Raw genomic sequence first — 27,525 nt, forward strand, 5'->3', positions numbered from 1 at the left:
GGTCTCCTTACAGGTGTCTAGTTTCCAGATACTACAATTCACAGAACAAGTATTTCTTGGTATGAGTAAACTTTTGTGCCCCTGATTAAACTTGTTACTCTTCTCTGCATCCGTTCCAAGAGATTTACATCCTTCCTAAAATAAGGCTTCCAAACCTGTGTACAGAACTCAAAATGTGAAAACCTAACAGTACAATAAATAAGAAAAGATATTTTGCATTTGGGGTAGAGAGAGCATAGAAATATGATATTGAATGTGAAACATATTTTATTAATGGCATGGCACCTATTTTAGGCAATGCCTGTGGCAAATGCCTCACTTGCACACCCTTAGTGCCAAGCCTGTAAGACTCCCAATTCCATCACTCACCTCCCTTTTTCCAAGAGCTACAAATTTGATCGATTTGCAATTTGTTCCAACACATTTACCAGTTCAGTGAACATTTATAGGTGCCGTTTTTGTTTTTTTTTTTTTTTTTTTTTACAGGCCTCATGGAGCAATTAGCACAATTGAGATCTGTAAATATGATGTCCTACAAATAATATCATACCACTACTATAATTCCACTTTTAATTTCTTTTGTTGTTTCAGTCATCTTAATGCTTTGTTTGCGTTTTAATTAGACAAATACAACTCAAGTTGGAGGCACATGTGACTAATTTATAAAGCCAGTCAAATAATTCTCTTTTGATATGTTTTAGATATTTTTTTTTCTTTATTTTACTTTATTTCTACTTATTTTACTTTATTGACTGAACTACAGCTTTAGATGGCAAATTCAGTGATGTGAATAAACTCAAAGCTGTCCTGTAAAGATGCCACAGTAGTAAAGTTTATATGTGCTGTTTGGTAATTGGATGTAAGCTTACTCTACATAACGTTAGTATGTGTTTTCAAATTTTTGTTTTCTTTTCTTTCCTTTTTAATGAAAAAAAAATTAACATTCATGGAAAGTTCTCAAAAGAAAAAAGAAAAGCATGGTCAGTTCAAGAAAAGCTAGCTGAACTGGACTTACTAGAATGGAGAAAGAAGCAAGCAGAGGTGTTTTGACACATAGGTGTGGGGGATTCCACTCTCAGGGGGGTAGATAAAAGATGAAGCTAACCTACAGCAAGAATCTTTGATGCTAGTGAAGATCTTCAGTGAAATCAGCTTAAGACAGCAAGCGACAGCTCACTGGATAAGGCCATGTTCACATGATTCATGCAAGAACATGCAGAAGGAATGCCTATATCTGGTGAAATTATCAGGAATCAAGCTGAAAAACTGAAGAAAGACAACCAGCACAGAGTACAAGCATACAAAAAAGAATTCAAAGCAAGCAAGGACTGGCTCAGCTGATGGAAAAAAAGAGGCATAGAATTCACCAGGTTGCACTTTCGGCTGAAATTCGATCTGCAGACACCAAGGCTGCTGATGACTATCCATTACAATTAAAAGTTATCATACAAGAAATAGGCTATGTTCCAAAACAAATTTACAATTGCAATGAAACAGGACTTTGTTATTACATGATTCCTGATAAGACACTAGCTTGTAAATCCAATGAATAAAAGGCATGGGGCTTTAAAATAATGAAGGATAGGGTGACACTGCTGTTTTGTGGCAATAAAACTGGCAAACACAAAGTCAAACCACTATGCATAGGAAAAGTCGAGGTTGCCAAGGTGCTTCCCGCCACAAAAACATGCAGGCATTAGCGTTTTTGTATCACCACAGTAAGAATGCTTAGATGATAGCAGAGATTTTTGAGGAATGGTTTCATAAACTTTTTGTGCCATCTGTGCATGCTCATTTAAGAAATAAAATATGGAACCTAAAGCACTTTTGCTGCTGGATAACTGTCTGGCCCAACCCACTTGCAGAAAACCTCATAAGCCAGGACAGTAAAATAAAAATGAGCTATTTGCCAAAGAATATTACTTTCAAGATGCACTATAGGAAAAATTTAATCAAATGATTAATTGATGAGGAAGTATCCATAACAGAATGCCTGAAGAAGCTCACAGTGGCTAGTGTTTTTGACTTGGCAGAGAAGACTTGGGGAACCATATCGCCATCTACAACTGAGAAGTGTTGGGAGTGAGCTTTGAATGAAGCATTTGCAATTGCACCTGACTCAGAGGAATAAGAAAAAGATGAGGAAGAAGAGTCAACAAGGCAAATGCAGTTTATCAGGTACGCAATCACGGCATTTATGACTGGATCCATATTGATGATGACAGTCCTACTTATGAATGCATAAGTGACCAGACGATTGCAGTAAATGATCTAAGTCTCCAGGCTCAAACAGGAGCTGCATCTTGTGACAGCAGTAAAAAAGAGGAAGATAACATGACACTTCTTCCATCCTCTAAAGTAATAGGGGCTTTAGCAGCCACAGAAACTGTACTTCAGTGGCTTGAATCCGAGAATGTAAATAGAATTCATATTCTTCATTTTAAAACAATTACTGATATTGCAAAAAAGAAGAAACAGGAGACAATGAAGCAGTTAACTCGAGATACATTTATTAAAAAATCTACAACATAATCAGGTACCATGTAGACTCTTTCAAGTACTCATATTAGATAATTATTTCAAATGTCAAAATGCATGTCTTGTTATTTCCATGATCTTAATCTTTAGGTGCTTATCAATGTATTTTTTTTTTAATTGATAATGATAACATGCAGATATTTTTTAATTTTAGATGTGTGGGCTTGATTATGTGTGAATTTTTGTTCTTAGCAATAAAATCACAAAAATTCAAGTGAAATCCTTATTTTCAGCACCCAAAAAAATGTATATGATTAGTACATATTTTTTTTATCTATTTTTACTCATTCATGTGTAATGAATGACCATTATTTGTAGTTACGTCCTTTAGGATGGTGGTTTCTAACAGCCAAACATTGGTAAGTTTACATCCAAATATGTAAATTCAATAAAACACAGTCCAAAATTCTGGACCCCATCGCCCACATTATATCAGGTCTACAATGTACAATGATAGTAATCTTTTTACAATATGGTCTCTTAGAGAAAGGTATTTAGTTTTCCCTTTACCATTCAAATTAATTAATGCTGAAATAACAACTGGAGTTCTGAAAGGGGGGTGTACTGTCTGGCATCATATTCACAGCAGCACTTGAATAGTTTTACAGAGGGCAGAGAATATTATTTCTTATGAGAATGATTTAAAAATTAAATCACCAACATAAGAGGTGATTATGAATCCCATTTTGTAGCTAAGATAGTTTAAAAAATTATCTTAGCAACTAAACCTGAGGATGAAAGATTCAGATTCTCAAGAACCTAAATCTGTCAATAATTGTTGCCAAATTTGCCCATCTGACAATATCTCAGCAAATGCACCCTAAGAAATTAGATCTTTCATCCTCAGGTTTAGTTTCCAAGACAATTTTTTAAATTATCTTAGCTACAAAATGCGATTCATAATCACCTCTTATGTGGGTGATTTAATTTTTAAATCAATCAATACAAGATCATACCAAAGACTACCTGCAAATGGACTTGAGCATTATTTTGATCAACATGTCTGCTTTCAACATATGTACTATATGTATTCCTATATAATCAAAAGAAAATTCAGACCCATGTAGACAATTAAGCAGGAAATTACCTGTGTATAATACAAAAATCATCCTGAACCATGTCATCCACTATGTGTATCCTACTTAACTTTTGGTTCAGTAATCTCGTCTAATGCACCACAAACAACAGTCAAGCAATTTGCATCACTATAATACTGGATACACAGATGGCTAAATTTCAGACTTGGATATCCTTTCATAAACAACAAAAAAAAAAAAATTCAAAGTAAGTTTAGGATCAAAACCTTGGGGCTTCACATTAAAGAAATACCCTTCTGGCTAAACTAATCACACACAATTGATTTCTTAAACATTAGCTGAATTTATCACCTGGTCATCAATCAGAGACAATGGTAGAGCCTAGTGTTATATAGTTGGTAGATACAAGAGGGCTTCCACAAATGAAGAGATTATTCTCCAATTCTTCATTACAGCTATATTAATCTCCTCAATGTTTTGCCAGCAGGTGTTACAATACACCACAGCAGGTGTTACAAAAAATTAATTTTTGCAAATCTTCAAGATATTGTATCCAATCACTAAAATAAATGTGAAATTCTTGCTGTTGCTGACCAAAAGGGAAATAAAGCTTGAAAAAGTTAAACAAGACATTACGTCACTCATATCAAGTTTAAATTTAGTCAATCTACCAAATTTTAAGGAAATAAAGTCTGATCATATATAAAAAGTAAATAAAGAAATTGAAAGAAAACTCCAAAATGCCATTGCGGTGGTATCACAAGCAAAGTACACAAAATGATGGGAAGAAATTTTTAAACTGAAAAACTCTGGAAAGCCAGTAAGACGATAGGTGTCCTTCACTAGTCTAAAGTTATTATAAGCCAAAATGAATTTATAAAATAAAAACACAGTCAGCCTAATGGACTGAGGATGGAGACTACACTGAATATAAAGAATAACCACAGCAGTGATCACACTGTACTGATGTGGTATTTACTTAAAGCTGTAACTACCATCAGGGGTAAAGGGAAGGGTTTTTGCTTTCGTAAAGGCAACTACAGTGGTATCAGAGATTTTTTAGGTTCTGTACAATGGGACCAACTGATGATGTTACCAACAGCAAATTCTAGATGGGAATTATTCAAGGAAGTAATTTTGGAAGCTATGAGGCTCTTTGTTCCAACTAAGAAATACTGCTCTAGGTCAAATGGATATCAGATGAACTAATGAGACTTGTGGCAGAGAAGAAAAATGCATGGGATGTGCATAAATTGTCAGGCAACACGGAAGCCTATGGTAGATACAAGCTGGTCTGTAATCAAATCACAAAGGAGGTTAGGCAAGCGAAGGCAGATTATGAAAAATCTTTGGCAAAGGATGCAAAGAAAAACAGCAAAGACTTCTTTACTTATATAAACTCTAAAAGGAAGGGGTTATTATTGTTATTTGGTTTTTTTTTTTAGGAGCATTAGCAACTAAGGCCATATTGCTCCGGGATATGCGGTGGTCATTCCCTGACCTTTCCGCATCCTCCGTATTTGGTGGTGATGGGCTCGAACCCCGGTCTAATCAAGAAGCGTGTGCTATGCACTGCTGCTCCTTCCCACCTGGCTACGGAGGCGCCTAAAAGGAAGGGGATGAATCAGATTGGTGCACTTGATATCAATGGTTTGACTGTAGATAATCATTCTCAGATAACTGCCGAACTAAATGAGTATTTTGCATCTACATTCACACATGAAGAGTTATTCAAGGAGGAGAGGGCCGGATGCTTATCAAACTCTAACAGGGAGTTAAATGATTTTGTAATAACTGAGAGCAAAGTGGAGAAATTGTTGAAGTTAAACATAAGAAAGGCACATGGGGTGGATGGGATTTATCCAGTTATATTAAAAGAGGCAGCAAAGGAAGCAAGCAAACCCTTAGCCATAATTATGAGAGCATCCTTGGACTCGGAGGAAGTCCCCATGGACTGGATATGTGCAAATGTATCTCCAATTCACAAAGGTGGGTCAAAGGGTGACACAAGTAATTACAGACCTATTAGTTTGACTTCTGTTCTAGGGAAAATAATGGAGTTACTGGTTAAAGAAGCATTGCAGGCAGAATCATCTAGACACGATAGCAGTAATTATTCAGACACAGCATGGGTTTGTCAAGGGGAAGTCTTGTCTGATCAATTTGATTGGATACTATGATGTGGTCACAATGGAACTGGATGCAAAAAATTATTTTGATATCATATAATTGAATTTCAGGAAAGCTTTTGATACTGTTGCACATGGAAGACTATTGTACAAATGGGAGCAGTATGGCATTAAGGGCAAGCTGCTACAATGGATAAAAGGATGATCGAGTGGGAGAAGACAGAGAGTGGTGATCAATGGGTACTGCTCTACGTGAACCAATATTATTAGTGGTGTCCCTACGGGTTCGGTGTTGGGCCCATTGTTGTTTTGTATATTTATCAATGATATTGATGAAGGTATATCAACCTTACTGTCAAAGTTTGCAGATGATACAAAGGATGGCAGGGTTGTTAATAACAGTAATGACTGTATAGTGCTATAACAGGATCTGGAAAAGTTGGGTACATGGGCTGAGAAGTGGCAACTGAAGTTTAACATTGACAAATGCAAAGTACTGCATATGGGTAACAGTAACCCAAGAGAAATGTACCAACTATGTGGTATTACACTCAGGGTATTGGAGAATAAAAAAGATCTGGGGGTAATTGTGCAGTCAGATATGAAGTTTTCTGAACAGTGCAGACAAGCTGCCAGAGTAGGTCATGGGGTCTTGTCAATGATATACAGAAATTCTGCGAGCAGGGATAAGGAGGTGATTATCCCTTTGTATAAGAGAATGGTCAGGCCACACCTTGAGTACTGTGTACAGGACTGGAAGCCTCATTTTAGGAAGGATGTAGAGTTGCTAGAACGAGTACAGAGAAGGGCAACAATACTGGTGAAGGGAACAAAGGGGTGCTCTTATGAAGAAAGGCTTAAGTTCTGTAAATTGCAGCTTCTGGAGACTAGGTACCTGCGAGGTGATCTGATTGAGGTGTATAAAGCTTTGAATGGATTGAGCTGGCTCAATGCTGATGGGATTCTTCCTTTTGCTTAGATTACAAACCTGAGGGAGTACAGATTCAAATTGAGGAAAGACAGTTGTAGGATAGATGTGCGGAAGTTTGCCTTTAGCTAGCGTGTGGTTGATTGCTGGAACAAACTTCCATCTGTTGTTGTGGAAGTTGATAGCTTAAATAAATTCAAGGCAGAACTGGATAAACATTTGGAATGAATGGATCAGTGAAATGGGAATGGGTTTTTTTTTTTTTTTTTGGCTGATGCTATATAAGCTTGCTTTCTTGCATCATGTGCCTCTACTAATGCTAATATATTAAAATACCTGGGAAGATATAGAAAAAGAAATTTGGCCACCAATACCACATATCATCTAGTGTCAGGGACTGATAGTTTTGTTAAGTATTTAAATTCTTATTAAAGGCAGAATTCCAAAAGATGAGTAAGAGAGGCAGTTAATCTTCAAGCTTCGTAACCCTTTCACTACCATGTGCATACAAAGTGCAGCAATAAAAAGAACACAAAGTGAAGGAGCTCAAAAATGGTTTTGTTTTTATTCAAAGTAATCATCACCTCATTGAATGCACTTATTTAACTGTTCTAAAAGTTTCTGAAAACAGTCAACAAAGACATCCAAAAAGATTATGTTCAGTTCAGCAGTTATGTTTTTCATTGTCCTCAGCAACCCAAAATCTCTTTCCTTTGAGGGCAGTTTTCACCTTGGGAAAAAGGAAAACGTCTGCTGGTGCCAGACTGGGAGAGTACAGTGGATAGCTGATCTGTACAATGCCATTGTTTTGTTAAAAATGTTTTCACTTGAAGCACGGAATGGGCCAGGGCATTGCTGGACAATAAGAACCAGCTGCCTACCCTCAAAACTGCAACCTTATCCAGGAAATGCATTTCAATAGCCTTTGAAGCACATGTACATAGAAGGCAGCATTGCCTCTTCCCCTTCTGCTCATTCCTTGAGAATCACATCCTGTTTGTTGAAAAACATGATCAGAATTGTCTTTATCCTGGACTTCTGTAAACAAAACTTTCTGGGCCATGGTGATGATTTTGAAGTCCACTGCATTCTCTGACCCTTTGTTTCCGGGTCATAATGAAGCACCCACCAACACTGATCTCCACTGACAATACAGTCAGGGAAATTAGGACTGTCTTTACAAGTCTGGATGAAGTATTTGCATGATGACATTCTTCGTTGCTTTTGCTCATCTGTGCAGCACAATTTTGCACACACCTTCCTTCCCTTTAATCTTTATGTAGAATTAAATTAATTGTCTACTTACATATACAACTCATCAGCCATCATTCTAAGGGTCAAATTGATCTCATATCACAATTTCCTAAAACTTTTGCAACTCTGTCCTCATTTTGAGAAGTTAATGGACACACTTCTTGAGTCATCAAAAACATCCTCATGTCCAACTTTGTACTGCTTATATCATTTAAACACTCTAGAACAACTAAACAACATTTTATCACGATAAACAGTTTATAACATTTCATATGTATCTGTTGTAAATTTTTCCGGTTTAAAGCAAAATTTGATGTGTTCATTGCTCCACTGAAAAATCATGGCATGGAACATTTAATGCCACTAATAAAACTGGTTGTTACTTGCAACCTGTAAGCCTACTGGAAAATCTCTGTACCACCACATCACTTTTGTTTATTTTAAAACTCACTGAACATGACCACAACAGTGCCACTCCAAGAACTTTATTACAACACTGTGCGTGCGCGCAGTCTTCCTGGAATTCACCTGCATGCACACGTATACACACAAAATAACCGTACCAAGAATTTATAATTTTGTTATCAATATTTAGTTAATAATATGTAGTGTTAATACTATTGCAAATTGATTAGCCATTACATGCACATGTAATACATTACATTTTCAGTATAATTATATACAGCAATACCCCACATAGCACTGATAATTGGTACCAAAACTGTTCCGTGTTATGTGAAACCGTGCTGATTGAGGTATAATTATAATGGGTTTTAATTGAATGCGACCCAGAGAAACAGTCTATAAACAAATTGTAATAAATCTATAAACAATTTGCACTTGATAGCCAATTAAAAGGATGTGAAAAAATATATATATTGTAAAAATTTTATTAATGAAAAGGTAACATCGTGAGAGATGAGAAAAAACCTTTATTGTTTATTTAGGTATTTCAATAATAGTCTGGTGAAGTCATCTCTTCTTTTTCTCTGAGTACAAATCTTTGTAGCATCGAATCCCATCTTGTAAAATTGCCATATCTTGATGCTACATTCAACATCCGGATCCCCATTCATAATCATCTCGCAGACCGTGTCAACACCACCAAAAAACTTTCTCCAATTCTTCTGTTAAATTCTTTGGTGCCACATCAGTGTTATCCACTTCAGAATTGTTTTCCTCTTCTTCCTATGCAGTTTGCTCATCAATTTCAAGGAGACCTGCATTATCTAAGTCACTTGCATGTGAGTCAATGTAGTCACATACATTGGCATTGTCCAAAGTTTCGAATCTCAAGTCTTTTCCGATCTTTGCAGTGTCTTCAGTAATTGTCTGAATTGCGATTCAAAACCAGTGAAATTATTTGCCAAATGGGGCATAATATGCTGCCAAGCAGAATGCATGTTGTTGGCAGCGATTTCTAGCCAAGATGCAAATATATTTTAAATCATATTTAAAGGAGTAAAAAAATACATTGTGAAATGAAAAACTATCACGTCGTCTCACCAGTATGGAATTAAAAATACTGAACACTGTTGCACGTTGCTATTGGCACATGTGCATGTGAGACAATAGAGTTGGCACCGCAGCATATATGTACGCGTACCTAGGCTATGACAACACGGCATATATGTAGAGTACGTGTCTAGGCTATTGAATGAGTTTTAACATGTACAGTAAATTTTCGACTTAAACTTAATTGAAAACCGTGTTACAGTGAAACCCGCGCTGTTTGAAGCCGTGCTAAGCGAGGTATTGCTGTACGATATCTGTCTAATTAAGTGCAAGCTTGAATGGTTATACAGTTGGCATTCCAGGTGGATTTATGACAGTTTTTTCTAACTAATTACGTAAAGTTATCTGATCCAATAATAGTTATTATACGCTTGTGTACATATTAAATTGCCATCTAATAATTCCATTCATGTTATATGAACATTCCTCCGTACTTGAAGGGGGCAACATTGAACAAATATCCAATTAAAATTAATTCATTTGATTGGACATTAAGTCTTAATTATTAACAACCATTCTGCAAATTTATATGGATAGTATTACACTAAATGTCATTTACATGTGATGCAAAAAAGGTTTGTGACTGAATAATGAATTAAGTGTGGTTCATTACGTCAAATTACTACACAAATCTTATGTAATAAAACTGATTTGATATATTAAGAACTTAATATATCAAATTTACAGAAATATATCAGTAAACTTGAATCTGTTTTTCAAATGAGAGCACTAATCATCATCATCAACCCTTTTCAATCCACTGCAGGATGAAGGCCTCTCCAGCAACTTTCCAGTTCCTTCTGTTTTGTGCAATGGCCATCCATTTACTGCCCACAAACTCTTGAATTTCATCTGTCCATCTTTGTTGTTGTCTTCCAGGTTTTATTTTAGCCCCTCTTGGGTACCATTCTGTTCTGAGAGCACCAATAATTTGTGCTAATTATTAGCTCCAATGAAGTACTGGATGCCAAAATTCTTGAATTTCTTTAACAGTCATAAAATCACTTCAAAAAACACTAACCCAATTTACTTTAGGAAACAAGCCCACCATAAAACCCCTATTCCTGCATCACCAATAAAAGCTGTCAGTAAAAATCCCTTCCAAATTCAGGTAGAAGCAAAGTAAAGAAATTCCTTACATTTCAGATTACATCCTGCAGCTGTAATTATTACAGTACTGCTTCCTGAAATTAATATGTAAACACAGAAAAATAAAATATTAAATATATAAAAAAATGGGAAAGTAAATCAATGAATAAACTATTATTTGAACTTTATACAGTAGACTGTCGAAATAAAGGCATCCCGAATAACAGAACATTCGAGCTAACGTCACATTAAGATCGGATGTTTACATACAGCCCAGATGTCTTGCAGTGCTGGAAAAAGAAAACGGCAAGTCACGTGATTATTGTATTTGTTTACATTCGCCATTTTGAAAGTGAATTCTGATATCACGATTATCACTTTATTTAATGACCCCACTATGCTCCTAAATTAGCAACCTCATACAAGAAGAAACTAAGCACTAACAGTTAGCACTACAGAGAAGAAAAGAAGAATAACATCCAAGCTAGTGATAAACTTGATATCCAAACTATTACATTAGGTCACCTGGAAAGTTAATTCATTTACCCATATGTATTGTGTGTTTGTAAAATTGCATGTGTTCTCTGGTCAATTTGCCTGTTTTGCTAGATGAAAATCCCCAATTTCTAGGGACAAAACCTTGCTATCTACTCCTGAGAACGACTAAATCAGCCATGGAGTGAAAAACGCACATAAAAGTTCCTTGCATCATCGATGGGATTCGAATCCAGGCCTTTTCCACCCAGTGTGGGGAGGTCAGTCACGATACCACTGTGCTACCCATGCAGACTACATTTGATATAATAAATAAAACAGAAGAGAGCATAAGCAGGAGTGTATTAATGGCAGAATATAACATTGGATAGTCAATGTTTGTTTTTTATGTGCAATTAATAAAATTGCATTCTTAATCTCGATATTTCTTATTTAGCTTTGTTATTTCTGCATTAAATACATTAGCATTAGCAGAGGCCTATGATGCAAGAAAGCAAGCTTATGCAGCACAGCCAAAAAAAAACTGCTCCCATTTCACCCCTTCGTTCTTTCCACATACCTGTCCAGCTCAGCCTTAAATTTATTTAGGCTATCAACTTCCACAACAAAGAATGGAAGTCTGTTCCCTCAACCAACTACCCGCTCTCTAAAGGCAAACTTCCACACATCTATCCTACATCTGTCTTTCCTCAAATTTGAATTTATGCCATCTCAGATGATTATTCTTAACAAGAGATGAAGAATCCCATCAGCATTGAACATGCTCAAACAATTCAAGGCTTTATACACCTCAATCAGATCACCTCGCAGGTGCCTAATCTCCAGACACTAATTTGCTAAATTTAAGCCTTTCTTCGTAAGAGCAACCATTTGTTCCATTCACTAATCTTGTTGCCCTTCTCTGTACTTGTTCCAACAATTCTACATTCTTTTAAAATGAGGTCTCCAGACCTGTATACAGTACTCAAGGTGTGGCCTGACCATTGCCTTATATAAGGCAATGGTCAGGCCTTGTATAACGCAATCACCTCCTTATCCCTGCTAGAAAAATTCCTATATATCATTGATAAGACACTATGAGCTACTCTTGCAGACTGTCTGCACTGCTCAGAAAACTTCATATCTGCCTGCACAATTACCCCAAGGTCCTTTTCATTCTCTACCACTGTCAGTGTAGTCCCACACAGTTGATACGTTAATCTTGGGTTACTGCTTCCCATATGCAGTACTTTACATTTGTCAATGTTAAACTTCATTTGCCACCTCTCAACCCAACTGCTCAACTTTTCTAGATCCTGTTGCAGCAGCATACTGTCATTAGTGTCCTTAAAAACCCTGCCAACCTTTGTATCGTCTGCAAATTTGGACATTAAGCTTGATATACCATCATCTATATCATTTATAAATACAGAAAACAACAATGGACCCAACACTGAACCCTGAGGTATTCCACTAATAACATTAGTCCACGATGAGCACTGTCCATTGATTACCACTCTCTGTCTTCTCCCACTCAACCATCCCTTTATCCATAGCAGCAATTTTCCTCCAATGCCACACTGCTCCAATTTGTTCAGCAGTCTTCCATGTGCAACAGTATCAAAAAGCCTTTCTAAGATCCAAATATATAATATCAAAGTTATTCCCTGCATCCAGTTCCTTTGTGACCACATCATAGTATCCAATCAAATTGGTTAGGAAAGACTTTCCCTTAACCAAACTATGCTGTGTCCGAGCTATAACTGAAGTCTTGTTTAGATGATCCTGCAGTGCTTCTATAACCAGTGCCTCCATTAATTTTCCCGGAACAGAAGTTAAACTAATAGGTCTATAATTACTTCTGTCCCCCTTTGTGAATTGGGGGTCACATTTGCACATCTCCAGTCCATGGGTACCTCCCCTGAGTCCAAAGAATCTCTCATAATTATGGCTAAGGGTTGGCTTACTTCCTTTACTGCCTCCGTTAATATAACTGGATAGATTCCGTCCACCCTGGGTACCTCTTTTATGTTTATCTTTAACAATTTCTCCTCCACTTTCCTCTCGGTTATTACAAAATCATCTAGCTCACTGCCAGAGTTTAACTCACCTCTGGCATTCCCCTCCCTGAATAACTCCTCATGGGTGAATGTAGATGCAAAATACTCATTTAGTTTGTTAGCCCCCCTGAGCAGGATCACCAACAGTTGAACCATCAATATCCAGTGGACCAATCTGATTCATCCCTTTCCTTCTAGAGTTTACACAGGTAAAGAACTCTGTTGTTTTTCTTTGCATTCTTTGCCTGCCTAATCTCCTTTGTGACTTGGTTACAGACCAGCTTATATCTATCATAGGTTTCCATGTCACCCATTAATTTATAATGCATTTTTCTTCTCTGCCATAGGTCTCATTAGTTCATCTGACATCCATTTAGGCCTAAACCTTGAACAATATTTCTTAGTTGGTATGTAAAGCCTAGTAGCTTCCAATATTAATTCTTTGAATGCTTCCCATTTTGAATTTGCTGTTGGTAACATCATCAGTTGGTTCTACTGTATAGAATTTAAATAATGTCTCAGACCACCATATTCGCCTTTACGAAAGCAAAAACATTTCCCTTTACCCCTGATGGTAGTTACCTCTTTGAGTAAATCCCACTTCAGCACACTGCGATCACTGCCACCTAGTGGTTCCTTTATCTGCAGATTCTTAATGCATGAAGAATCGCTACTGATAATCAGATCAAGAGTATTACCCCCTCTGGTTGCCTCCCGAACATGCTTATGTAGAAAACAATCATCCAATTAATCCACAAAAGCCTTGCTAGTGTGTGAGTGACCAACCCACAAATTCCAGTCAATATCTGGGAAATTAAAATCCCCCAATATAAGAATCTCTGATTTACTGGTCCACTCTATTTCCCTATACAGTTCTCTTATTATACTCATCAGAGTCATTAGGCCTATAACACACTCCTACTCTCAATTTTGATCTCCCAATGCTTATGTCACACCAAACTGACTCGATACTGCAATGTCCAGCGATGTCAACTGGATTCACTTCCTTGGATTTTATGTGTTTCTTAACTAATAGCATAACACCTCCTCCCTTCCTATCCTTCCTGTACACATTGTACTACCCAAATTCCAGTTCTGCATTCCTTATATCTGTGTGTCACCATATCTCTGATAATCCCAACAATATCTGCATTTGATGTTTTGAGCAATACCTCAAATTCATCAAATTTATTTACCAAACTGCTAGCATTTGTGTACTTGAAAGTATACATGCACCTGTTCCTATTCTTGGCTATTCCTAACATAACCCATGTGTTTACTTGTACCGCAATGACTCCCAGCAGTCTCTGAAATACCCTGCATCTTGTTTTCCAGGCTGCTGCTCATTCCAATAGAAGCAGTGCAAGTATCACTTTCACCTCATTAAAAATAAAACTTTCTAGATAACAGAAAAATCGAAATGACGGCACCATATATCCCCAAAGGTGCCATTATTCTGAAAGTCTACTGTAAATGAATCAAACATTTTTCTTTCTAAACCATCTACCTTGACTATCAGGTCTGGCACAACTGTTTATGACCCAGTTGCACATTGTTTATACTGCTGTTAATGGTCTAGTAAGTACAATCAAACTGCCTTCAGAGGTTGCCTCCTACATGTCAAGGTAACTGTACTACTTTGTGTTCAACCAACTATAATACAAAGGACAGTTTTAAGACTTGAATGTCTGTTCAAATTAAAAGCTTACTACAACAGAGATAAACAAAAAATAACATTTTCCTGAATATCAAAAACTGTTTTAACTTTATAAAAATGTCACTTCCCTTATTATTATTAGCATCGAGGAAACAAGATTTTAGCTTATTTCTAAGATCACTGAAACAACATTTTATATGTTTACATTGCATATAATGAATATATTTTACTAGGTTTTTCTTCCTCTTTAAAAAAGAATTTATGCTCTATTTCAGCCCTTAGAATCAATCACAAAGATTTTATTACTCATGAGTGAGGAGGTCAGAAGAAATGGATTTCCATTCCTCGTGGACCAATGGACTTGATTTCTGCAAGTTATATCTTAACAAAAGTATGACAAAAATCTAAGGTCTTTAAAAATAATGCAAAAATCAGACTTTTTCCCATATCAAATTTTGTAAATTTTTTTTTCATTGTTCTACATGCAGTATCAATTCTCTTTTAAAAAAAAAAAAAAACTTTTATAAATTCAATAAAAACTCATCATTGCAATTTTTTCACCTATAACACTTTGATAAAAAGATAAATAATTAAAATGAAAACACAATCTATATGAATAATTAAAAAATGGGCCCTAACCACATCAAAAAATTCTTCACTTTAATCTTTTCTGAACTACCATAAAAAAATCGATTGTTTATATTAAAAAATATAATTTTTAATTAATTTTTCAAAATTAAAACGTCACCGAGAAAAATACAAATAAAAAACCCATGCACATCAACAAACATGAGCAACTGGATGTCAGCTTGTCACTAACAGAAGCATCACTTTATTAACTTGAAATGTGGGCATCAACAGCTTTATTCCAATGATGCTTCAATAAAGCCAGAGTGTTACTGACTGGAGAAAAGTGCACGTCAATAAAATAAGCTCGCTGTCAATAACTATATGCGATAGATGCATTCAATATGTTAATATAATCAGGTTTAACTCAATTCCTGAATTTTTCCTAATTGTGTGATAATTAACAGAAATTTCTTGAATTTTCAGTGGAGAAATCAAAAAAACATTTTCAAGAACAGCTATTAGAAGTTTCAGCTGTGTGGACAGAGCACATGAAGAAAGAGCGTGAATTGCTGAAATATCGTCTGGGGTCTAATCAACCCATTCAATGCAAGAATTCAATGCAATTTACTGGTCAAAGGTCAAGCATTAATATAGAATTTTGAGTTATTTTCATAATCTAAAAATACTGATTAGTTATAATTTTAAAAAAGTATTAATTGTGTTTAAAATTTCAGAAAAATGTAGGTGATATCGGAGCCAGAACTAGGCAATCCTACGCCTGGAGCAAAAGTGTTATAAGTACACCACCATTATATGCAGGTAGTCAATCTTTCAGTAGAGTAGCTAGGGTTGTAGATGCCCGGGGAATTCCTGGCTCCCATGATTGTTATAGATAATTCCTTCAGAGGGGGAATTCCCTCTCTGCATCCCCCTTGCTATGCCTCTGCAATCTTTACGAATTTATAAAATTACCATTCCAACGGTCTATATTTTGTATATATTTATTAATAAAATAATTTAAATAATACAATGAATATAACAAAAGAAATATAACAAAGAAAAAGAAACTTACAAATATTCGTTTATATCTACAGAGAATTTAATTCTATATAAACTACAAAGAAAGTGCATATAACTACAAAGAAATTAGAAAACCAGATAGCTTATGTTTATACATCTAGTATAAAATCATAGAAACAAAATATTGCAAAATATAGTACTTTTAACATTATAACATAAACTAAAAATATACAATGAAGGTGTATTATTTAAATTGAATTTTTCTCATTTTGAAGGACCTTTCACAAGAAGCTACTGTTACAGGCAGAGTAAGAAAAATTTATAGTACTATTTCTATATTTAGATTAGATTCTATTAGACAATACCCATGAACGAATTGGAGAAGTTGTAAAGGGGTTAGAGATTTTATATTATGATTTTTTTTTCAAGTATCTGTTGAAATATCAACAGATATTTGAAAAATTTTGTTTGTCCTCCAATGGTAATCACTGGAGAATAAACCAAAAAGCTATGAGGGGTGACGTCACAAAATAGGCCGTACTTTATTGAAGTTTGTAATTGGATTTATCTGTTATTTTTGAAATTTGTAAAACACTGTTCGCCCTGATATTTTTTTCTGTAAGTGATTATAAATCCGGAATTTATAATTTTTTTTCACTTTCACAAAAATTTCTGAAATCATAAGTAGTACGTACAGGATAATTAATGCAGTATTTCTTTTAATAAAATTTTTATTTTTATTTTGAACAAAGAAGACAAGTTGACCAGAAGCTATTATCCATGTCGGGAATACATCTTAATCTTTTGACTGGCTATAGAAAGCAGCTGACTACCATGACTTCTCGATATACTCTTCTAGGTGGATTACCTAACCCACATACAGAGTATGTAGAATAGGTGGATAAGGGATTACCATTCCACTTACATAATAATAAACATAAACGGTAATCCCTTTAACCCTTAATTAGTGCTTTATAATTGCTTACATTGCCTAAAGGCCAGAGGTGGAAACAAAGCATACAAAGTTAAGTCTCTCATAATCCATTAGTTATATGGAAATTTTCTTTATTCTACAGAAACTTTTAAATGTAATTACTAAAAGGAATTCAAAAAATTCGCTATAAAGAAGTTTGTTAAACACAGGTCCGACTGTAATTAAATCAAAAATGAAGCAATTTTAAAATATATAACTGGTCAGATGAACCCTTAAAATGCTGTACCTGGGGCTCTGCTCACCCCACCCTAGTTCCAGCCCTGGGTGATATAAAGCAGAAACATGAACTATTAATCTCTGTAAAATTTAAGTTTGGAGTCATTCACTGCATTACTCAAAACAACAAACTAAGCCGATATTTACAACACTTTGAAATTAATACATTTCAACAAGAAAAAATAATAATAAATTTCTGTTAATTCTGCCGATATATGTAACAAATATAATTCTTCATATATTGCCATTCTACATGTACTGTTTACTTAGAAATATTGCTTGCAAGCTTATGCCTGCTAAATTCATTAAGGAATAAAAAATAAAAAAATCATGTGGTACGTATGATATCAGTTGGAATACTAACTGCTGGTCCATAGCAGATCTTCCAATTCTGATCTCCCCCCTTTGTAAAACTGTAAATATGATCATCTTCGGAATTTTTTTTTTTTTTTTTAATCAAAATCACAATGCATACTAGATGTCAAAATCATGTTCTTGTCCTTTTTTTTTTTTTTTTTTTGGCAAGTAAGCTACTACTGTTACAGTTTCTTGGAATAAAATACACTGGAATTAGCTAATTTACTGTTTGTGGCTAGCCAACTCTATTGAAATCTCTCTTATTTTTTCTAATAATACCCACACAAGCAAGATCATAAGCTTTAAGAAATTTTTTGACGATGAACTGTACTTAACCATACATAATGGAGTAACCTAAACAATATAACTTAACCTCTCAAGCACCCTCGGTTTATACAAAGCGAACAATAATATAAAAAGACAAAAAATAATAATAATAATAAAAAGTAGCACATAGAAAACTAAGTACAAATAACATCAAACAACCATTAATTCCACGTCAGTGCTTGTAAGTAATAAAGATTTTCTGCAGGGCCTGTCGGGATATGTAATACCATTGCCAAGTTAATAGTACCGTCACGTTGCACATATGGATATAGAGTAAACCTTCACTTTTACAGACTAATGGGGGGGGGGGGTCTGTTATTCCTGAATGCTGCTAAATTGAAAGTTTTATTTTGTGAGACCCTTTATACCTCATACGACTGACAATTTAAACAATTACCCTATATGGGTATATATTGGAAACATAAAATTACACAATAATAAACAAGGTTTTATTTACCTTGACTTTACTGATTGATACATAGTGCATGAAAGATAATTTAAGGTGTCTGTATAGTGGTGCCTCGAAAAAGTCTGAGTCATTCAAAGCATTGCAGCATTCAAATTGCAATACATTCATTCAAATTCTGAGCTGAGAAGCCAAAGCCGTGAAAATGGTGAACCTTCAGAATCAGACTCCTTAATTAGCCTTGCTTCATACAATATTTGACATTGTTTTTAATGCCACATTCCTCACAGATGTGGAGAAAGACACACCAGAGTCTAACTTATTATATAAGAGCTTTAATTTCTTCGAAACACTCAGATGTATATGCTTTCTCTTTTCACCAGTTTTCCTTTTCACCATTGTGGTCCTTAAGAAATTAAGGACCACAATGATACACTGAAAGTGAAGATAAAATAAAGAAACAGGGCACAAGCGAACATGATAACAAAGTATCCACAAAAAGACTGGGGTTGCTAACTTGTTGACAGCTGCTGTGATTCATGAGTTCATGGTTTTCCCTATCTCATAAAATCAGGAGTTTACTATAATACTGATTGACAGCATCATAATTATGGGAGTATTAACAGCATAAGTATTTGGCATGATATACTGATCATGGTACATAATTATATTTTTGAACGAAAAAAAAAAACTGGTAATAACTAGGAATCTATTTTTTTTACAGACATGGTAATTAATGTGTTAAAGAAAATGTGAAAAGTTCTTCCCATGTGAAGATGTCATTACTAAGAAATGTTCTAGGGCATTAGCTGAGATGGCAAAGGTGCAATTATGTGGATAGAGGTTAAAAATCAACAGCAAAGAGTTATTTACTTATGTAAACTCTAGAAGGAAGGGGATTAATCAGATTGGTCCACTTGATATCAACGGTTCAACTGTTGATGATCCTGCTCAGGTAGCTAACAAGCTAAATGAATATTTTGCGTCGACATTCACATATGAGGAGTTATTCAGGGAGGGCAATGCCAGAGGTGTATTCAACTCTGGCAGTAAGCTAGATAATTTTGTAATAACTGAGAGTAAAGTGGAGGAGAAATTGATGAAGATAAACACAAGAAAGGCACGTGGGGTGGATGGAATATATCCAGTTATATTAAAGGAGGCAGCAAAGGAAGTAAGCAAACCCTTAGCCATAATTATGAGAGCTTCCCTGGATTCAGGGGAGGTACCCATGGCCTGGAGATGTGCAAATATGACCGCAATCTACAAAGGAGGATCAAAGAGAGAGACAGGTAATTACAGACCTGTTAGTTTAACTTCTGTTCCAGGGAAATTAATGGAGGCACTGGCTAAAGTAGCATTGCAGGATCATCTAAACAAGACTTCAGTTATAGCTTGGACACAGCATGGGTTTGTTAAGGGGAAGTCTTGTCTGACGAATTTGATTGGATACTATGATATAGTCACAAAGGAACTGGATGCAAAGAATAACTTTGATATCATATATTTGGATCTATCTTAGAAAAGCCTTTGATACTGTTGCACATGGAAGACTGCTGCACAAATTGGAGCAGTGTGGCATTGGAGGCAAAATTGCTGCTATGGATAAAGGGATGGTTGAGTGGGAGAAGACAGAGAGTGGTAATCAATGGACACTGCTCTTCGTGGACTAATTTTATTAGTGGAGTCCCTCAGTATTCAGTGTTGGGTCCATTGTTGTTTTCTGTATTTATAAATGATATTGCTGATGATATGTCAGGCTTAATGTCCAAGTTTGCAGACGATACGAAGGTTGGCCGGGTTGTTAATGATACTAATGACAGTACACTGCTGCAACAGGATCTAGAAAAGTTGAGCAGATGGGCTGAGAGGTAGCAAATGAAGTTTAACATTGACAAATGTAAACTACTACATATGGGAAGCAGTAATCCCAGAGTAACATATCAACTCTGTGGTACCATACTGACAGTGGTAGAGAATGAAAAGGACCTGGGAGTAATTATGCAGGCAGATATGAAGTTTTCTGAGCAGTGCAGATGGTGTGCAAGAGTAGCTCATGGTGTCTTGTCAATGATATATAGGAATTTTTCTAGCAGGGATAAGGAGGTGATTATCCCCTTGTATAAGGCAATGGTCAGGCCACACCCTGAGTACTGTATACAGGTCTGGAGGCCTCATTTTAAGAAGGATGTAGAGCTGTTGGAACGAGTACAGAGAAGGGCAACAAGATTAGTGAATGGAACAAAGGGTTGCTCTTACGAAGAAAGGCTTAAGTTTTGCAAATTACAGTGTCTGGAGACTAGGCACCTGCGAGGTGATCTGACTAAGGTATATAAAGCCTTGAATGGTTTGAGCATGCTCAATGTGAATGGGATTCTTCCTCTTGCTCAGAATAATCGCCTGAGAGGGCATAAATTCAAATTGAGGAAAGACTGTTGTAGGATAGATGTGCGGAAGTTTGCCTTTAGCCAGCAGGTGGTTGATTGTTGGAACAAACGTCCATCTGTCATTTAGAAGTTGATAGCTTAAATAGATTCAAGGCAGAACTTGACAAACATTTGGAGTGAGTGGATGAGTAAAATAATGGGTTGCTTTTTTTGTGTGTTTTTGTTTTTTTTTTTTGGCTGATGCTATATAAGCTCGCTTTCTTGCATCATGTGCCTTTGCTAATGCTAATTGCATACTGTTTAACCTTCTGACAATCAAGGAAACACCTAAAAATCTTTACAGACACTTGAAGGCATGCACAGAGGAGTGAAACAGAAAAGTTTCGTTGCAAGCAATGGGTGATTCAGCTAATTGAAAATTTGTGTAAATTTGGATAACATAAAAGTGAGTGGTGAAGCTGCTAGTGCTGATACAATGGCAGAAGAGGAGTTTCCGAAGTGTTAGCTAATGTAATTGAGGATGGTTATTTGATGGAGCAAGTGTTACCTTTGTTGATGAAACTGGCTTATTTTGGAAAAGAATGCACAACCATACATACATTACTAAATAAGAAGGGAAAAAATGACAGGCTTTGAAGTAGCTAAGGGTTATCTAACTTTTTTCGTTGGCGGTAATGCAAGAAAGGGCTGCAAGTTGAAAACCCTGCTCATGTTCAACCAGATGAATATCCATCAGCACCTAAATGCATTAATAAGGGAATTTTTCTCATTGTATGGATGTCAAATCCAAGGGCTGCATTTGCCACATCTGAGGCACCCTTTGGGTGCCATTTAATCAGTCAGTTGAAGGACTATTGCCAGGCCAAACAGATCTCTTCAAAATTTTGCTGATCCCTGACAATGTTCCTGGATGTCCTCCACAAATGAATAAACTGCAACCCAATAAAGTTTTATTTCTGCCACCAAATGCACACTCAATGTTGCAACTGTATCAGGTAGTTATAGCAATCTTTATGATATACCATCTATGGAGAATATATGCTCAAGATATCCAAGTTATAAACAGGGATGGCACAAATGTGAAGGACTTCTGGAACGGCTACATCTATGATATAATTAAAAAAAAAAAAAAAAAATACAGCAGCTTTGTATGAGATCCAACCAATAAATATGAATGGTGTTTAGAAGGAACTGCCTCCAATCTGTCAACCGCTTTCAAGGGTTCAAGGATACAGTCAGGAAGCGACCATTAATTTTTCAATCTTACTCATCAATTGGACCTTGAGTTGTGATGCTGAAGTGTTGAAATCTTTGATTCACGTTAAGAGCTGACAAACAAAAAGTAGCTGAGGCCTAGAAGGCTGTAGAGGAGAACCAGGATGATGATTAAGTTGGAATCACTCAAGTACTTCACAATAAAGGATATGGCTTAGGTATTCAAGGATATTATCAAAGGAATAGCAGCCTCTGAAATGATGAACTCCAATGTTGCCAGGCTCACAAAGATCAACAGAGCCATCTAAGATGGCCTGTCATGTTATGGGACCATCTATACTGAAGGGAAAAAAGTAATGTACACAACACATTACATTTTAGATGTATTTGATTTTTTTATTTAAATTTAATTTTTTTCTTTTTCTGCAATTAATAAAAGTGAAAAATAAATATTGTTTTCTTATTGATTAATTACTAAGATTATATAACTTTATAGAGCACTTAATAAAACTATAGTTTTACATTCTCTAAAGAAAGCTGTTCAGTTTAATTACAATTGTGTAATTATTGCTCTTCTCCCATATACTCTGCTGAAGTCTGTTCTCTGTCTATTCACAAGCAACACCAGATTCATGAGTCTTACATAACAATATACACAAAAGTGTGCATGGACTGCCTAAAGCTAACAAAGCCTACTGAATTAAAACCATGTTTAATCTATGAATTTATTTTTATTTTTTCTATGTACATTATATGGAAAAAATAAATAACTGCCTAATTTCTGTGTGCCTGATTTTGATGAAATTTGGATTGCTCAACAAATCTTTCTAAAAGAACTAAATAAAAATTTTCGTGAAAATCTGTCCACTGTGAGTAGATTTGTGACAGGAGAACCAACAGATGGACATGGTGAAGACAATAGGTGCTACTTCACATCACAGGCAAATGTGCTTAAAAAGGTTGCAATGCAGTCAACTCTCAACAAGTATTATATAAAAAAGGTTGAATGATCACTAAAATATTTGGCTTCTCAAGACTATATTGCATTACACTTCACTCCAACTAATATTAATGAATTAGCCAGCATAACACTGCTACCCATTTATATGAGTAAGCTAGCACTAGGAATTAAGATATGTTATGTTCGTTGTAAAATTGTATTTTATGTATTCCATATTTATGGAATAGGTAAAAAAAAGCCTTAGACTTAATCAGCCATAGTACTAACACCACCAATGTCTATTTGCATAATTTTACATGAGCCCCATGTAAAAGATTGTGCATGAGATTGGGAAACCCCAAACCTTTGTATATATGCATAAAATTTTATAGAATGTCAGATAAAACTGACAGTTTAGATATGAACCAATTCACAGTTTTTTAAACATTCAATACAAGGAAAAAAGATTCAGTAACACAAGGAAAAATAGACATACACACGTTATGCACCTGCATGTGTCTTTAATGCTGACAGTGCTAGTAATGACTAAGTCAACAGCTGATTGTCCTGTCAGGTTCTCACATTGGACTAGGTGGGCAATGTTTGCAGAATTCTGGGGTGACTGAATTTCTCATCAATGACTACACAGATCAGCATCTAATAATTATTTATATATCCTCATAAAATAAATCTCTGGTTCTTAAAGTCACAGCAAGCTGGAAATTGAATACTAGAAAGATAAGGCTTAGCTTGAATTTTATGCTCAGCAGAAGGCTTATCCCTCCGTCATTTATAAGAGGAATAAGCTTTCTGTTTACTGTGCTGAGTTACTCATATTTGCTAACTGATTGGAATTTGCTTTCATTAAATGTTAAAATTAACTGACACTTCTTAACATATTTTACAAACATCACTAATAGGAATGGAACTTCGAGATGCTAATTAAACTAAACACTAACACACACCACCATACTGTTGTTTTGAAGACGAACAAAACAGGTAAACCTTGTGTTATGGTGTAAAAACCGTTTTTTTTTTGTTTTACCTTTCAGAAATCTCGAAATGGTTTTATTATCAAAAAATATTCAACCGTCACAGACGTTTTTCCCGAGAATTCACATCAAAAATTGTGAAACACAGATACAATAGTTTGACCTTCAAAATCATCGGATGAATTTGCTTTGCTTATTCACTGCTTTTCGCCAAGGTTGAATCAAAATCGATATTCTAATAACTAAATTAAAAAAGTAGCTTATCCTATTTGCGAATTCAAACCAAAAAGATACACACCTCTATTCAATGATTTCATAAAAGTTACCAGCAAATGTCAATTCATTAAACGTTCTCGCTTATAAAAAAGAAATTAATAAACAAATGAAAATGTTTAGCCGTTAAACATTATAGAACACGTTCCTATAAATAGATCGCAAATATTATTTAGAACATGAAGAGTGCAAATGTTCTAACGCATACTCTTTCATTCAACTGACTCTAAGAGTGAAGCTTACCCTTTCACCTTGGTGCCAAGCGGCAAAAAACATTTGAGAGTGAAGATAATGCTAGGCCTACAGAACTGTGACAGCGGGAGACATGCATAACTCCCCGTCAATACTGTCGAGACAACGGAACTCATCTGACTGTGACTAAGCAATTACAAGTCTACGGTCGTCAGGAGGCCTGACAAATATTTCAGATCTATTGATAAGAATAACCAGTTGCATAGCTGAAACCATCATTATACGAAAAGACACAAATTGTAACATAGAAGTAAGCAAATAACGACTTACCGATAAACTTTACTGTCGTAAACAAAGATGCTCTCACTTTGGCAGAAAATCTGTACCACGATAAACAAAATCTTATAGTGAACAAAAGCGTCAATGTGAACGACCGTAACAATGCTTGTTTAAATGACCTCTAGCGAACTTGAATAAAAGGATGGCATCCGGCTGAGGCCCTCGGCCACAACACCAACTGCGGTAAACGGAAAACGTGAAACGACTCTCGCTGTCAGCATTCAATCTGTATGAATAAAAACGTGAAAAGATACAGGGAAAGTGAAAACGTTATGATTGGAGTTAATTATGACAAATAAATTTTCATAATACTTGTTCAAAATGCTCTCTTTTACTTACAAGATTTTATAATCGTGCATTTTTATTTTTCTCCATATCAATGTTAAAAAAGAATAAATGTAGCAGAGATAAAACACATGAATTAGTATAATAGGGACAAGCCTCAGAAAATCAACAGAGAGAGAGAGAGAGAGAGAGAGAGAGAGAGATCTCAAAATTAGGTAGTGTTTATTTTTCAAAACTTTTTAAATCTGAATGTTGTTTCCTAATTTAGAATGGCACTGAACAATAAAATAATATCAAAACAGAAACGGATATCTCGAATACTAAATAATTTACTTTCGCATACTTTGTGAACACACTGAACCACTTAATAATAATAATAAAACCAGTCATCTTTCACATTAAGTTTTTATATACATAATAATATTAGTGCAGAAATCAATAGCAGATCAGACTGTTTTTCATGGGGAAAAACGATATAATAATGATATTTGTGACTGACAGTAACTGAAAATTAAGTTAAAATTTAGCTTGAATTTATCAACTTTAATCAGCCTTTCTATGATATGCATACAACACGAATGGCTACCATATAACAAAAGGGTCAATGTGAAAAAAAAAAATTTTAAATATATATATACTGTATAGATATTTTTTTTATATATAATATTTATATATAATAAATAAAATTTATCTGATGCTTGATTGTTTGGTACGGCATTTTGGGCCAAATAAACATCACAAGCAAAGTCCACTAAGAAGTTAATTTGAATATGTCACAAGTTGTGTCCCTGCTTACCTTAAAATTTGCAGAATAGATAAATTTAAAATGAATTCTGAAAGACCAACCCTAAAAAAAAGTTGACTGAATTGTAAACTTGATCTGAATTTGAGAGAACAAGAATTCTTTTATGTTTGATAATGAACAAATAAATTTGGAATGGATAGAGAAGAAAATTTTGGGATCCCAGTTTCTATATACAATTTGAATTATGGCAGAGAAATGTGAGTAAGATCTCCAAAACAATTGTATGAATTTAGAAATTCTACTTACAGATGGTGATCAGCAGGATATCGCCGACATCGATTTACACGAAAAATTAAGATGTGTGAAACCAATTCGAAGATAGTTATTCTCCACAGAAAATCTTGCACTTCAGTGCTCAATCAATTTGAAGATATCCGAGAAATTTTCGTGATTAGCCAGTATCAGTAGCCATCGCAGAACAGAGCTTCTCGAAAATGAGGTTTTTAATCAAAACTTATCTCTGTTCCACGAAGACATAAGATCAACTGGATTGGTCAGAAACCTTCCTTATTAGCCTTACATGCCACTGGCAACGATTATATGTGGATAAAATGATCCAAAGATTTCAGCTGTTAAGACCGAGAAAAGTTTATCTCTGAGGTTAAAAATTTAACGAGTATTTAATAATTAATGCTACTTGTTTAATAAATCTAAATTAATAAATTATATTTGTTATTTTAAGATTTTAATAAAATCGACTGGATGAAATAAACAATAAAATTATGCTAAAAAAATTAACTGAAAAACCTTTTTCAGCTTACATAAGAATTGGGAATTAAGGCAAGGGTACGACAGCACTTTGAGCCGGTCTAGTAATAAATTTTTAAAGTAGATTTATTGGTAAGAATAAAATGAAGATAAAATTTTTACTCTTCTTTTTTTTTTTTTTTACCAAATCAGTCCCAATGTCTAAATAAGAATAGCGATGTTTCTGAATTCCATATCGAATTCATGTCATCGGGCCAAGGTTTAGCTTCTGAAAATTTCAGCTTCGAATAAAACTCACATTGGAAAATGGTTAGAATGACCTCAAAACGTGTTAAGAAGTTAAAAAAACGCTATTAACATTATACTTTACTGTCTAAAAAATAATCGAAGCGAACGAATCGTTAAGTGGTGACACCATTGACTGTGAGTACGTAGTTAGTAAAGCAGATAAAGAAAATATCTCTAAAGGAGTTTCAGTATTTAAGCATTTTACGAAGTGATTCCCCTATTTTTGGCTTGGTTAATAAATAATATCTCTGATTTTTATTAATTAGCGCTCCTAATTAGCGGTTTCACACCAGTTTTTTAAACTGGCTGATTCGATTTGATTATTCTCTTAGAGAAGAAAGCATAATGGGGGCTGTCACCACAGTTCCTTACCTTTTTTCTTTTCTCTCTCTCTCAAAAGAATGTATAGGAAAGCTGTTGTTGTAGGGATTTTATGCGCAACAGCGACTTAAGCAATATTGCGCCGTATATATTGTATCTGCAAACTGCGTGTGTTTTGTGGTCGATTTACCTGTTTACTGGGCGAAAAA

General features: G+C 35.1%; 1 protein-coding gene across 2 annotated transcripts in view; it reads right to left on the bottom strand.

Moving 5' to 3' along the window:
* LOC150084838 (protein phosphatase 1 regulatory subunit 14C) overlaps positions 1-27,525 on the bottom strand; it is a 138,307-nt gene that overhangs the window by 37,637 nt on the left and 73,145 nt on the right. Inside the window, exon 2 of one of the 2 annotated variants that reach the window (XM_090375580.1) lies at positions 24,901-25,135. The exons of the other annotated variant lie outside the window; for it this stretch is intronic. The gene's annotated coding sequence lies outside the window, so the exon portion shown is untranslated. The remainder of the gene's footprint in view (positions 1-24,900; positions 25,136-27,525) is intronic. 2 annotated transcript variants of the gene reach the window in all.

Source organism: Mastigoproctus giganteus, chromosome 6, assembly GCF_048544385.1.
Source record: "Mastigoproctus giganteus isolate SK-2022 chromosome 6, ASM4854438v1, whole genome shotgun sequence".
NCBI classification, from domain to species: Eukaryota; Metazoa; Arthropoda; class Arachnida; order Uropygi; family Thelyphonidae; genus Mastigoproctus; species Mastigoproctus giganteus.